Consider the following 13,982-nt stretch of genomic DNA (forward strand, 5'->3'; position numbering starts at 1 on the left):
TGAACAATCTCCCTGGCCCCTCTGTTTTCATTTTCATTTTATTTATTATTTATTTTGTTTTTGAGTCAAGAGCTCACTCTGTAGTTCAGGCTGGCCTTGAACTCACAGCGATCCTCCTGTCTCAGCCTCCTGAGTGCTGGAACTGCAGGTGTGTGTACCACCATGCCCAGCATGACTCCTTTTCTCGGTGAGCTGAGCCAGGAGATGAGAACAACCACTGCGCTGGGCTGGGGGTATAGCTCAGTGACATAGCGCCTGCCTGGCAAGTACAAGGTCCTGAGTTTGATTCCAACACCACAAACGGAGGGGGAGAGAGAGAGAGAGAGAGAGAGAGAGAGAGAGAGAGAGAGAGAGAGGAAAGACCCCTGTGTTTCTTTGTCTTAATTGATTGCACTCTTTTTTTTTAGTTTTCTTTTTTTCTTTTGTGCAGGGTCTCACTACACAGCCCACATTAGTAGCGATCCTCCTGATTTCTGCTTCCCAAGTGCTGGGATTACAGGCATTCACCACCACGCCTGGACTCCAGTCTCCAGCTCAGCACACCCAGGGGCGGGGCCAATGCGGCATGCAGAGCCAGGGATCGAGCCCTGGCTCCTGTGCTTACCTAAGCAAGCACTTAGTCCGCTGAGCTATACCGCTGGCCCTTGGTTGCACTTTGTGGGCACAGTCAGATAGTGAAAGGCTATTAGGCATTTAGTGTTTCAAGAACTGTGAAAGGATAGCTCACTGCTTGGCGACAGCAGGAGCTTCTTTCCCATGGCTGCCGGGCCGATATCCCAGTGGAATCAGGATGCTACTGTGTACATGGGGGGCCTTGATGAGAAGGTTAGTGAACCACTGCCGTGGGAACTCTTTCTCCAGGCTGGGCCACTAGTCAACACCCATATGCCAGAGGACAGAGTTACTGGCCAGCACCAAGGCTGTGGCTTTGTTGAATTCTTGAATGAAGAAGATGCTGACTGTGCCATTAAGATTAGGAACATGATCAAACTCTGTGGAAAGCCAATAAGGGGGCTGGTGAGATGGCTCAGTGGTCTAAAGCACCTACTTAGAACAAGCTTAGCAAAGCAAAGGGACTGCGGTTCGATCCCCCAGCACCACATGCCAGCCAGCCCCGCCCCCTGGTGGGCTGAGCTGGCCACACACACACATACAAACACAAATAAATAAAATTTAAAAAAAAAGAAAGAAAGAAAGAAAGCCAATAAGGGTGAACAAAGCATCAGCTCCTAACAAAAGCCTGGATGTAGGGGCCAACATTTCCACTGGGAATCTGGATCCAGAGATGATGAGAAGCTGCTTTATGATACTTTCAGCACCTTTGGGGTCATCTTACAAACACCCAAGATTATGAGGGACCCTGATACAGGCAAATCCAAAGGTTATGCTTTTATTAATTTTGCTTCATTTGATGCTTCAGATGCAGCCATTGAGGCCATGAAAGGGCAGTATCTCTGTAATTGCCCCATCACTGTGTCTTATGCCTTCAAGAAGGACTCTAAGGGCGATTGCCGTGGCTCAGCTGCTGAACATCTTCTGGCAGCCCAGAACCTGCTTTCTCAGGCTGACCGCCCTCATCAGCTGTTTGCCAGTGCACCACCTCCACCCTCTGCCTGCAATCCAGTAGTATCATCATTGGGATCCGGGCTTCCTCCACCAGGCATGCCACCTCCTGGCTCCTTCCCACCACCAGTGCCACCTCCTGGAGCACTCCCTCCTGGAATACCGCCAGCCATGCCCCCACCACCTATGCCACCTGGGGCTGGAGGACACGGTCCCCCATCAGCAGGAACCCCAGGGGCTGGACATCCTGGTCATGGACATTCATATCCTCACCCCTTCCCACCAGCTGGGATGCCCCATCCAGGGATGTCTCAGATGCAGCTGGCCCACCACGGCCCCATGGCTTAAGACAGCCTCATGCTGGGCCTCCAGGCTCTGGGGGACAGCCACCACCCTGGCCGCCACATGGAATACCTCACCCTGGACCTCCTCCCATGGGCACGCCCCCCGGGGGCCTCCATTTGGATCTCCCATGGGTCACCCAGGTCCTATGCCACCTCATAGAATGCGTGAACCTTCTCCACTGATGCCCCTCACGGGTATACTGGCCCTCCATGACCACCTTCTTATGGCTACCAGCAGGGGCCCCTGCCTCCACCCAGACCTACTCCCTGGCCTCCAGTTCCTCCTCAGGGCCCACTTAGGGGCCCTCTCCCTCAGTAGATTCTCATTTTATTTCTTTCTCTTATGTTCCCCCAGTATCCTTCCTTTGATTACTTGGACCAATCAGAGTTGCTATGGCTTCTCATGGCTGAGGCAAAAATCCCTTTCAGGCTTCCCTGATTCCTCTTTTTAATGTACATTTCTTCACAGGAGCTTTTTCTTTTTCTTTTTTATGTTAACCCTAAGTATTTTGCATGAGCACAGAGAAAATAAAACTGTATTCTTTGTTTATTTAAAAAAAGAAAGAAAGAAGAAAGAAAGGATAACTCAATCATGGGACAGAACACTGTAGCTCCACCAGGCTCGGGACAACTCCCCTGCACCTGTCAGGTTATGTTTTATGTTTGTGCAACAAAAGGCTAAAACGTCTTTGACACATAATCTTTTCCTGCAGCCTGACTGTTTTGTCCTGCTTGCTCCTGAGTTCTAAGGGCTTTGCCTAATCCTTTGTCTCTCTCCTGAGTCACCTTCTTCCTGTTGCTCAAACTCCTCGTTTTCCACCACTCCCACCCAGCAAATTGCTCTCCTATGCTCCTGAATGTCAGAGAAACTGGGGCTTTCAGACAAAGGCTGCGGCTTTCATCTCTGAGGCCCCACGAGGCCAATTTACAAGCTGGACACTGGCTGGAAGAAACAGCTCTTGAATAGTACGCAGCCTGCACTGGGTCCTAATAAATAACAAAGCTGGGGCCAACTCCTCTCAGGGGATACCAGGGAGGGAACAAGCCCCCCCAACATCCAAGGAGTTAACAAGAGCCCACTGCAACACATCTTAGCTGATTGATAAATTGACTTTTATATGGGTATGTGCCACCACACCCAGTTTGGATTGATATTTTTGAGACTGGGCATGGTGGCACATGCCTGTAATTCCAGTTTTGGGAAGGCTGAAAATGGGAGGATCACTATGAGTCCACGCTGTATAGTGAGATCCTGTACCAAATACAAAAAGAAAGAAAAATAATAGTATGAATTGGTATTTTGTTTAATTGACAAACATTTCTCATGTGTTGGGATAGTTCTGTCTCTGCGGTTACAGGGTTAACTTGCTGCTTGCTGCTCTGGCTAAGATCAGGGTGCCCCTCAAGGTCACCGGGAAGTCTGTTCCCCAGTCAGTTCCAACTGGAATGTAAACATCCATAAATTAACTCTGAGACCAAAGGAAAAAGTGTCTGAGGAGCATTTTAAAATCTAAGCACTGAAGGCTTGTTACCAAAGGAAACCAGTAAGTAGGACAGAGAAGGAAATGTAAAGAAAGCTGTATGAGAATTATATTTTTGGTATGAGGTTTTTTTTTTTTTTTTCACATTTTTTTTTTTTTTTTTTTTTTGGTGGCACTGGGAATTGAACCCAAGCCCTCATGCATGACATGGAAATTGCTCTAGAACAGACCCACACAGTCAACCCTCTTTTAAAGTTTATGTTGGGACAGGGTCTAACTATTTGCCATGGCTGAACTCTTTATTTAGCATCCCCCCCGGCCCCCGGCGGAACCAGGAATTGAACTCAGGCCCTTGCAATTGCCAGGGAAGCGCTTATTCCACTGAACCACCTCCCCAGCCCTGTTATGAGGGGTTTTATGATAAGGTTTTGTCCTATTAAGAAAACAAAAAGAGGGGTTGGGGAGATAGCTTGGTGGTCTAAGCACCTGCCTGGCAAGCACAAGGACCCTGATTTGATCCCTGGTATCACAAGCATGCTGTGCTGCCCACTGAAACCAGTACTGAAAAAGAAAATAGTAATAAATAAATAAAGTAGAAATAATAAAAAGAAAGATCAGGGCAAAACTAGGCAGTCCAGATATATCAAAAAGTTTTGATGAAGCCAGGTATGGTGGCACATGCCTGTACTCTCAGGAGGCTGAGGAAGGAGGATCGAGGCAGGTTCGAGGACAGCCTGAGCTTCACAGTGAGTTCATGGACAACCTGGGGTACACAGTGAGGCCCTATCTCAAGAAAGTAAAGCAGAACAAAGCAAACAAACAAAATGATTTTTTAAAGTTGAGGCTTATGAAAGGAAATATGTATGTTTGCTTATTGTAAGTTTTTGTTCTTGTTGATTTGGTTGGGCCTAGACTGTCCCTTCTACACTTCTTGCTGCTCAAAGGTAGCTAAAGAACTATATCACTGATGCGTAAACCAGTAGTCAGCGCTCCTCAGGCCCCTCTGGTCTGTCTCAGTGCACCCTCTTCATGTCTCCTGTGCGGGGCACTGCCCAGAGATGCTACAAAATACTGTTTTTATTTTTCTTATATGGAGATTCATGCAATAAGAGGAGAGCGGCCAGCATTGTGTGATAGACAATCAACCAGCTCCCCCTAGTCAAGAGCTCCACTTTGAGTTTGGGTCTGATGCACAATGGCCCTAAAGAATGATAAATGAGGGGCCAGCGAGATAGCTCAGCAGACTAAAGTGCCTGCTTAGGCAATCACAGGGACCTTGGTTTGATCCCCACCACCACCACATGTTGGACCAGCCCTGCCCCCCAAGGCAGGCTGAGCCAACCAGAGTCTGGGCCAGAGTACAGGTGGATATAGTAGCACAGGCCTGTAATCTCAGCACTGGGGAGGCTGAAAGCAGGAGGATCACCATGAATCTGAGCTGCATAGTGAGACCTTGCAACAATCAAATACATTAAAAAATAACATTACTAAAATAAAGATTTTTTTTTTTTGGAAAAAGAATGGTAAATGATTGCTTTGCCCAGTGTGGCTGTCAAGACCGTGCTGTACTTTAGCCTTCGCTGTCCTTTAGCATAGAACAGAGGTTTTAGAAGTCCACGTCAGTTGCACTTACAGTGTTTCAATTCCTTTTTTTTTTTTTATTTTCCAATATATTTGGTACAGGGCCTCACTACGCAGCTCTGACTCACAGTGATCCTCCAGCTTCAGTTTTCCTAGCACTGAGATTACAGGTGTGTGCAACCACATTCAGACTCGGTGGCCAGCTCAGTGCACCTGAGGGTGGGCCTGGCATGGCCTGTGGTCCTGGGGATTGAGCCCCTGGTCCCTGGGTTTGCCTAAGCAGGTACTTAGCCCACTCAGCTATCTCGCTGGACCTTCTCTACATATTTTAGTTGTTGTCATTGTTTTATTTTGTTTTATCTTGAGATAGTGTCTCCCTATGCAGTACAGGCTGGCCTTGAGCTTACTATGTAACCCAGGCTGGTCTCAAACTAAAGCAATGATCCTCCTGTCTCAGCCTCCTGAGTGTTGGGGACTATCTGTATGTGCCACCACACCCAGCCTAGCTGTTCTTTGTATTTTTGTGACAGTGCCTTGCTATCTAGCCTAGGCTGGCCTCCAATTCCCACCAATCCTTCTGCTTCAGCCTCAGGAGTGCTGGGGTTATAGGAGTTCACCACTACACATGGCTCAGAGTGTTTTGATTTTTTTTCTTTTTTTGCAGTATCAGGAATTGAATTCAAGACCTTGAGCTTGCTGTGCAGGCCCTTAGGCCACTAAGTGTTATCTTTCCAGCTCCTCTTTTGGATGAAGAATGGGCCGATGAGATAGGTCAGTGGACTAAGCGCCTGTTTAGGCAAGCTCAGGAACCGGGATTCAATCCCAGCGCCACATGCCTTGCTCACCGGCCCCACCCATGGGCACACTGAGTCAGCCACCGAGACCAGGCCTGGTGGTACATGCCTGTAATCCCAGCACTGGGGAGGCTGAAAACAGGAGAATCACTAACAAGTCCAAGCTGGATAATGAGACCTTGTACCAAATACATTAAAAAAAAAAAAAAAAAGAATTCCAGCTTCTGGTCACAACCAAAGGCTTCAGAGACACAAAAGAGGGTGAAGGGTATGTCATTATGCCTGGCATGACTACACTCTTGCAACTACACCCAAATTAGTATTCTAAAGGTAATTAGAATTTCAATTAATTCTAGATTAAATCTTCTAGATCAAGTCTTGCTTCTGTCTTACCTCAGCAGAACTGTAACATTTCAAAAAACATTGTTGCCAAAGATTTATGTGAAAACATCTGGGTATGGGAGGTGCAAGCCTGTGATCCTAGCACTCTGGGAGGCTGAGGCAGAAGGACTGCAAATTTGAGCAATTTAATGATTCAAGGAGAACTTGTCTGGAAAAAAAAAACTGAGGATGTAGAGTAGTGCAAAGACTCTAGCTCAATCTCTAGCACTATACACACAGACAAATTATATGAAGGCAGACCAGGCATGCTGTCCCACACCTGTAATCCCAACACTCAGGGGGCTGAGGCAGAATTGCTACAAGTTTCAGGCCAGCGTAAACTACATAGTAATAGCCTGTCTCCAAAAAAATTTTATAATAAGGGGCCAGGGAGATAGCTCAGTAGAATAAGTGCTTCTCTGGCAAGTGCAAGGGCCTGAGTTCAATCCCTGGTTCTGCCCCCCCAAAAAAATTATAATAAAAATTCATGCATTCATCTTTTGTTCTTTTCTTGTTTTTGTTTTTGTATTTTAGGGAAGTGTCTACAGGGTGTTCAGGGTCTCACTACTAGAATGGACTTGTAGTGATCCACCTGTTTACAGCCTCCTAAGATCTGGGATTACAGGTGAACGCCATCACACTCAGTCTCAATTGCTGGGGATAGAACCGGGGCCAGGGAGACAGCTCAGTAGAATAAGCGCTTCCTTGGCAAGCACAAGGACCTGAGTTCAATCCCTGGTTCTGCCAAAAAAAAGAACCCTGGACCTTGCACGTACTTGCTAGCCCTTTAATCTGCTCAGTTATTTTGCCAGCCCTAAGACAGTTCTCATTTATCAAGTTAAATAGAAGTGTTTGGTTGTCCTTTGTTTTTTTGTTTGTTTGTTTGTTTTGTTTTGTTTTTCCTTCAGAACCAGGGATTGAACTCAGACCCCTGCGCTTGCCAGGCAAGTGCTTATTCTTCTTCTTTTTTTTAAATTTATTTGTGTGTGTGTGTGTGTGTGTGTGTGTGGCCAGCTCAGCCCACCAGAGGGCGGGGCTGGCTGGCATGTGGTGCTGGGGGATTGAACCGCGGTCCCTGTGCTTTGCTAAGCTTGTTCTAAGTAGGTGCTTTAGACCACTGAGCCATCTCACCAGCCCGCAAGTGCTTATTCTACTGAGCCATCTCCCTGGCCCCTTGGTTGTCCTTTGGAATGCATGTGGAAATATCCTGATTTTAGCTGAGCATGGTGGTACACACCTGTAATCCCAGCACTCAGGAGGCGGAGGCAGGAGGACTGTTGTGCTGCAAGTCTGAGGCCAGCCAGGGCTACAAATGAGTTCAAGGCCAGCCTGAACTGGACAGTGAAATCTTCCCTCAAAAAGAGGAGGAGGGGAAGAGAGAGAGAGAGAGAGAGAGAGAGAGAGAGAGAGAGAGAGAGACCGAGACCTTGATGTTTTAGGCCAATCTGGGCTACATAATGAGTTCAAGGCCAGCCTGAATTAATAGTGAAACCCTGTCTCAAAAAAGCAAAAAGAAAGAAAGAAGGGGAAAAAAAAAAGACACAGATAGACTCTGATATTATATCTCGAGGAATGATGATTCCTTTGGGGGAACCAGGGGAAAATGTCTAACTACATACCTATAACTTGAGGACTACGGAAGTCATGCCTCTGTTTCCTTGGGGGCAATGCCATCTGTACCGTGGGTGTGCAGGACAAGGCCACTGCTTCTCATTCTCAGGGAGTTGATGGCATAGTGACTTGACCTTTGTGTCAGACAACATAGCTTCTTCTCGTTCTCTGTGAAGCCACCAAGTCATGCTCTTCTGCTAAAGATTAGATATTCTTCCTATCCCAGATTCTACCCTCTCTTTAAACTCTCCATGAACTCACACATATGCTGATTGTATAAATACATATGCTGCAGGTACTGGGCAGTTCCTTTCTCCCATCAGGACAGAGGGCTATTCCTAATCTCAGCTTTTGTATGTTGATCACTGTCTTCATCCTCCGTCATCCTCCCTCCCGAGTTTCAAGATCTGTGCTGGATGTAACACTATTTAATTTGTTTGTTTATTTAGTTAGTTAGTTATTGAGACAGGGACCAGCTAAGTGGTTTAGGTTGAACTTGAACTCATTACTACCCCCCGGCTAGCCTCGAACTTGCAACTATTTGTAGAAGACCACCTGCATGACTCTCCTTGAAAGAAGAGCAGTTGTCTCCATTTTGCCTCAACCTGGCCCTATTGCCATGTGCTGATGTGCGCAGAGCTGGCTAGGCCTTTTCCTTATCCCTTTCATTGGCTTCAAGCAATGCAAGTCAGTCTGGCTGGGGAGCTGGTGTGTAGGATGTCATGCAAGGCGACAGGTCAGTGTTTCCTAGACAAGTGTGAACCAGGATGGAGAGCCACGCTCCGTGTTGTCAACTGGGACTGAGCCTCGAGACAAGTGGCTGTGACTTCCCAGCACATAAACAATTGTACATCAGAGCTAAGGTAGCACCAACCCCCAACATCAGATACTTCCTCAACTGTATTACACAGATTACTCTTCCTTTATATCCTTCTCAATATCGTAGAGGTGATTTCAGAGCTCCTACCTAGCCCAGTTCATGGAACTCGAGTACTTCCCACAATGCTCACAGTCAGTCTCAAACCATTCTCTTCTTCACAAATTAATAAAACTCGTGTTTGGCCCTGGGTCGAGGACTTTGTTCTGGTTAGCCATCGCTGTAGGCAGGCTTAGGACTCCTTTGGTTCCCCATAACTACGAATGTGCCTTAGTGTCTTTATTCTCGCCTTGGGGTGCATGCACTGGGAGTGGTAGATTGGAGTTAACTCATTAGAATTTCAATGACTTTTCCATGGGATTAAAAATATAACTTCCTGGACCATGATGAGGACTGGGAAGGGCTATTTATAGTGATCTTTCTGCTTCAGCCTCTTGAGTGCTGTGATTACAGGCATGGGGCACCACACTTGCTATACTTTTATTTAAAAATATGAAAGTCAAAAAGAGAGAAAGGAAGGAAGCAAGCAAGCAAGCAGCCAGCCAGCAAGCTGCCCAGCCAGGTGCAGTGGTACATGCCCGTAATCCCAGCATATGGGAGGCTGAAGCAGGAGGATCACTATAGATTCAAGGACAGATTATGCTAAGAGTCAGTTGAAGACCTCCCTGAACTATAAAGCAAGACCCTATCTCAAAGCAAACAAACAAAAACTAGAAAACAGCATGTCTGGAGGGCCCGCCAAATAGCTCGGAGGATTAAAGCATCTGCAAGCGGGCACAGGGGCCGGGTTTGATCCCTGGGCCTGCTGTGCCAGCCCCGCCTCCAGGGCAAGCTGAGACAGCAGTTGAGACTGGACATGGTGGCGCACACCTGTAATCCCAGCGCTTGGGAGGCTGAAAACAAGAGGAGGACCACTGTGAGTCTGAACTACGTAGCGAGACCCTGAACACCCTGTAGACACTGTACCAATTACATAAGAAAGAAAGAAAGAAAGAAAGAAAGAAAGAAAGAAAGAAAGAAAGAAAGAAAGAAAGAAAGAAAGAAAGAAAGAAAGGCAGCCCTGCTGGGAATAGTGGTGCACACTGTAATCCCAGTACTTGGGAGACTGAAGCAGGATGATGGCTGCAAGTTTGAGGCCAGCCTGAGTTACAAGAGGCCCTGTCTCAAAACAAAACAAAACATGCCAGCCCCAATCAGCCTACCTGTGCCTTCCCTGCCTTACAGAGGCACTACTGAGCAGGGAACAGTGATAGCAGCTAAGGCGAGGGGAGGCTGATTGAGGCTGCCGTATTTAGGACAGGGTCTACAGGGTCTCCTTGCACAGATTGGACTCATAGTGATCCTCCTGTTCTCAGCCTCCCAAGTGCTGGGATTACAGACACACGCGTCACCACACCCAGACTCAATCACCGTCTCAGTGTGCCCAAGGGAGGCAGGGCTGGCGCTGCATGCTGGGGATCAAACTCTTGTCCCTGCGTCTGCCTAAGCAGGCGCTTCAGTCCGCCGAGCTATCTGGAAGGCTGGCACTTTTGATCTCTAGCTTTCAAGACTATTCTCCAGCTAGGTCTTATTTTGGGGGAAAGAGGGTACAGAGGCTGAGGCAGGAGACCAGGAATTTGGAGCAGCCCCTCTATCTCAAAAAAAAATTTTTTTAATGAAAAATGTGGAAAAGGGATATGATTATAGATTACAAGTGATTTCAGAGACTTATCAAGAAAAGAAGAAAAGGAAGAGACAAATTCCAAGGGAAGAAAGAGCCAAGCCAGCTGACCAAATAGCCTGAGGGTAAATCATGGCCACCTTAGGTGTCCCCGATGTGACTCAGCTGAAGAGTTGCAGGGAGCAGGGAGACAGCAGCTGTTGGCTGAAATTCACCCCACAGATGCAACCTAGGTCTGGGCCCGACTTTGAAGCCTGCGGAGCTCCTCCTCCTGCTGCCCAAATTCCAGCTGCCCACACTGGCTCCAAATTGCACCCTCCCTACTCCACCGTGGCCTGGGATCTGACTGTTGCCAAGAGACCAGAGGCTAAGGGAGCACTGAGGGAGCCCCAAGGGAAACCGGTCCTGCCCAAAGAACAGAAAGGGGAAAAATTATATCTTTCCCTGCAAACAGTTTTAAACAGCTGGGTGTGCTGCTGCCCGCCTAGAATCCCAGCACTAGGGAGGCTGAGGCAGGATTGCCACAAATTCCAGGCCTGCCTGGGCTACATTACACAGTGAGTTCAAGACCAGTTGAAAACATCTCAAAAGTGTATGTGTTGCAATCTACTTTCTAGTTTTTTTTCCTGCGTAAAAATATGTCTCAACGAGTGAGAAACCCATGCCACTGGGGATGTAGCTCAGGGGCAAGGCTCTTGGCTCAGCCCCCAGTACCACCAAGAAGATGAAGGAGAAGGAAAAGGAGGAGGAGGAGAAGAAAGGAGAAAAAGAAAGGACACAGCTGGGGAGGTAGCTCAGTGGCATAAGCAGCTGCCTGGCAAGCCCAAGGTCCTCAGTTCAGTCCCTAGTGTGTGTGGGGGGGGTGGGGGGATACAAGATTAGATAAGAAAGGAAAAGAAGACAAACAACAAAAAAAAAAGTTGGCTGTCAGCAGAAGGGTCATTAAGTTCCTGTTCTTGCTGAAGCAGCTGATACGGGCCAGTTTGCAGGCCCAGCAGGCCCTGGGATCTCAGGCCATTGACTATGATCTGAATAGTGATTTTGTAATCACTGTGGTGCTCAAAGGGAGGCAAAGAGGACACTTATCTGTCCTCGCCCTTATCCTGGGCAGGCCTGGGGTGGGCGGGGCCGGCAGCAGTGTACCAAGGGCCATTTCACCAGAACTCAGCTTTGTGCTAAAGCAAACCACACTTCATGCTACTGCCTTCGGAGATCTGTTACCTCTGAATCTTTGACTCGCGGCACCACCTATGCACATATAGGCGCATAGTTGTTTTTTTTTTTTTAATTTTTATTTGTGTGTGTGTGTGTGTGTGTGTGTGTGTGTGTGTGGCCAGCTCAGCCCACCAGGGGGCGGGGCTGACTGGCATGTGGTGCTCCGGGATTGAACTGCAGTCCCTGTGCTTTGCTAAGCTTGTTCTAAGTAGGTGCTTTAGACCACTGAGCCATTTCACCAGCCCCAAGGTGCATAGTTTTGCTTTGTTTCATTTTGGCTTTTTGAGACATGGTGCAGGCTGTCTGTCTTTCTTTTTGTTTTCTTTCTTTTTTTGTATTTTAGTACAGGGTCTACAGGGTCTCACTACACAGATTGGACTCACAGTGATCTGCCTGTGTTCAGTCTCCCAAGAGCTGGGATTACAAGCATGCCACCACGCCCAATCTCAATCACTGTCTCAGCGCGCTCTAGGGGCATTGGCCAGCATGGCACACAGGGGCTCTAACCCAGGCTGCTGCATCTGCCTAAGCAGGCGCCTTAATCTGCTGAGCTATTTGGCTGGTCCTTGGTCCAGGCTGTCTTTAAACTCACTATGTAGCACAGGCTCCCCTGAAACTCACAGCGATCCTCCTGCCTCAGCCTCCCAAAAGACTGGTTGAGGATTATCACAAATTCCAGGTCAGCCTGGAACATAGTGAGAACCTGACTCAAAACAAAAGCTGGCGAGATAGCACAGCAGACTAAGCACCTACTTAAGGATTTTTTGGGGGGGGCGCTGGCTCAGGATGCCTTCAGGACAGGTTTCCCAAGGCTTGAGGATATGGGGCTCAAACCACAGCATCCTGACCCTGACTGCTTTGTTGAAGCACTCACTTAAAGGATGAGCACCTTCTTAGGCAAGTGGAGGAACTGGGTTTGATCCCTGGCACCATATGCTGCTCCAGCCCCACCCCCACCCCACCCCTGGGTATGCTGAGCCGGCCACCAGGCCAGGCATGGTATCATTTGCCTATAATCCAGCACTGGGGAGGCTGAAGACAGGAGGCTCACTACAAATCTCAGCTGTATGGTGAGACCCTATACCAAATACATTACAGAAAGAAAAAGAATATTATTATATGGGGCTGGAAAGATAGCTCCGTGGTCTAAGTGCCTGCCTGGCAATTGCAAGGTTCGATTCCTTGTTCTGCATGCTGTGCCAATCCTGTGCCCAGCTGGCCACCAAAACTAGGCATGGTGGCACACATTTGTAATCCCAATGCTGGGAAGGCTGAGACAGGCAGATCACTATAAGTCTGAGATGCATAGTGAGATCCTGTACCAAATACATAATAAAATAAATAAACAAAACACAACAAACAAACCCAGGCACGTACTCCTACCTGACTCCTGGTACATAATTTTGCTTTTGTTTTCCATTGTGTGTGTGTTTGAGACAGGGTCTCACTATGCAATTCAGGCTGGCCTTAATCTCGCTTTGTAGTCCAGGCTAGTCTTGAACTCACAATGATCCTCCTGCCTCAGCCTGCCTAGTGCTAGCATCACACGTGTGCACCACCACACCAGATAATATAGTTTTTTGTTGTTGTTATTTTGGCAGAACCGGGGATTGGGGGCTGGTGAGATGGCTCAGTGGTCTAAAGCACCTACTTAGAACAAGCTTAGCAAAGCCCAGGGACCACGGTTCAATCCCCCAGCACCACATGCTAGCCAGCCAGCCCCCTGGTGGACTGAGCTGGCCACACACACACAAATAAATAAATAAATAAATACTTAAAAAAAAAAAAAAAGAACCGGGGATTGAACTCAGGCCCTTGCAGTTGCTAGGCAAGCGCTTATTCTACTGAGCTATCTCCGAGCCCCAGACAATATAGTTGATTTTTTGTTTGTTTGTTTTTTTGGCGGAACCGGGAATTGAACTCAGATCCTTGCGTTTGCCAGTCAAGCGCTTATTCTACTGCGCCATCTCCCCGGCCCCGACAATATAGTTTTTATGTGACTCTTTTGTTTGTTTGTTTGTTGAAATGGGGTTTTGCTATGAAGTTTAGGCTAGCTATGAACGCACTATTCATATAAGGGAATGAAACTCCCAACCTGAAAGGTACCTGGGCCGAGTTCTTGTTCTCTAAAACCGAAAAATGAATCTTAGGAACAACAGCGGTTAAGAGCAGAATTTACTTATTAGGGGAAAGAACGCACCTGTCCATGAGAGGGACAGAAGAGGCCCCCGAGAGGGTTGCCTCTGAATCTGTCTCTTTCAGGGACTTTTATAGAGTAAAACCATGTGGTGAGGCGAGTCTAAGGAAAACATGGGAACTTGCTTAGGTGGGCATGAGGTTGGACAAAACTATGGTCAGCCAATAAAATGACAAGCACATTGTAATTGCTTGGATAAAATTAAATCCAGGACCAAGTGGGAAAGCAAGCCACGCAGCAAGCAGGCATGAATACGGAAGAGGCTCTTCCTGTAGGGC

At 47.7% G+C, this 13,982-nt stretch overlaps 1 pseudogene; it reads left to right on the top strand.

Moving 5' to 3' along the window:
• Window positions 1–756: 756 nt before the first annotated feature.
• Window positions 757–2,226, top strand: LOC101585663 (annotated as a pseudogene).
• Window positions 2,227–13,982: the final 11,756 nt, after the last annotated feature.

The sequence above is a fragment of the Octodon degus genome, unplaced genomic scaffold, assembly GCF_000260255.1.
Source record: "Octodon degus isolate 3935 unplaced genomic scaffold, OctDeg1.0 scaffold00163, whole genome shotgun sequence".
NCBI lineage: Eukaryota > Metazoa > Chordata > Mammalia > Rodentia > Octodontidae > Octodon > Octodon degus.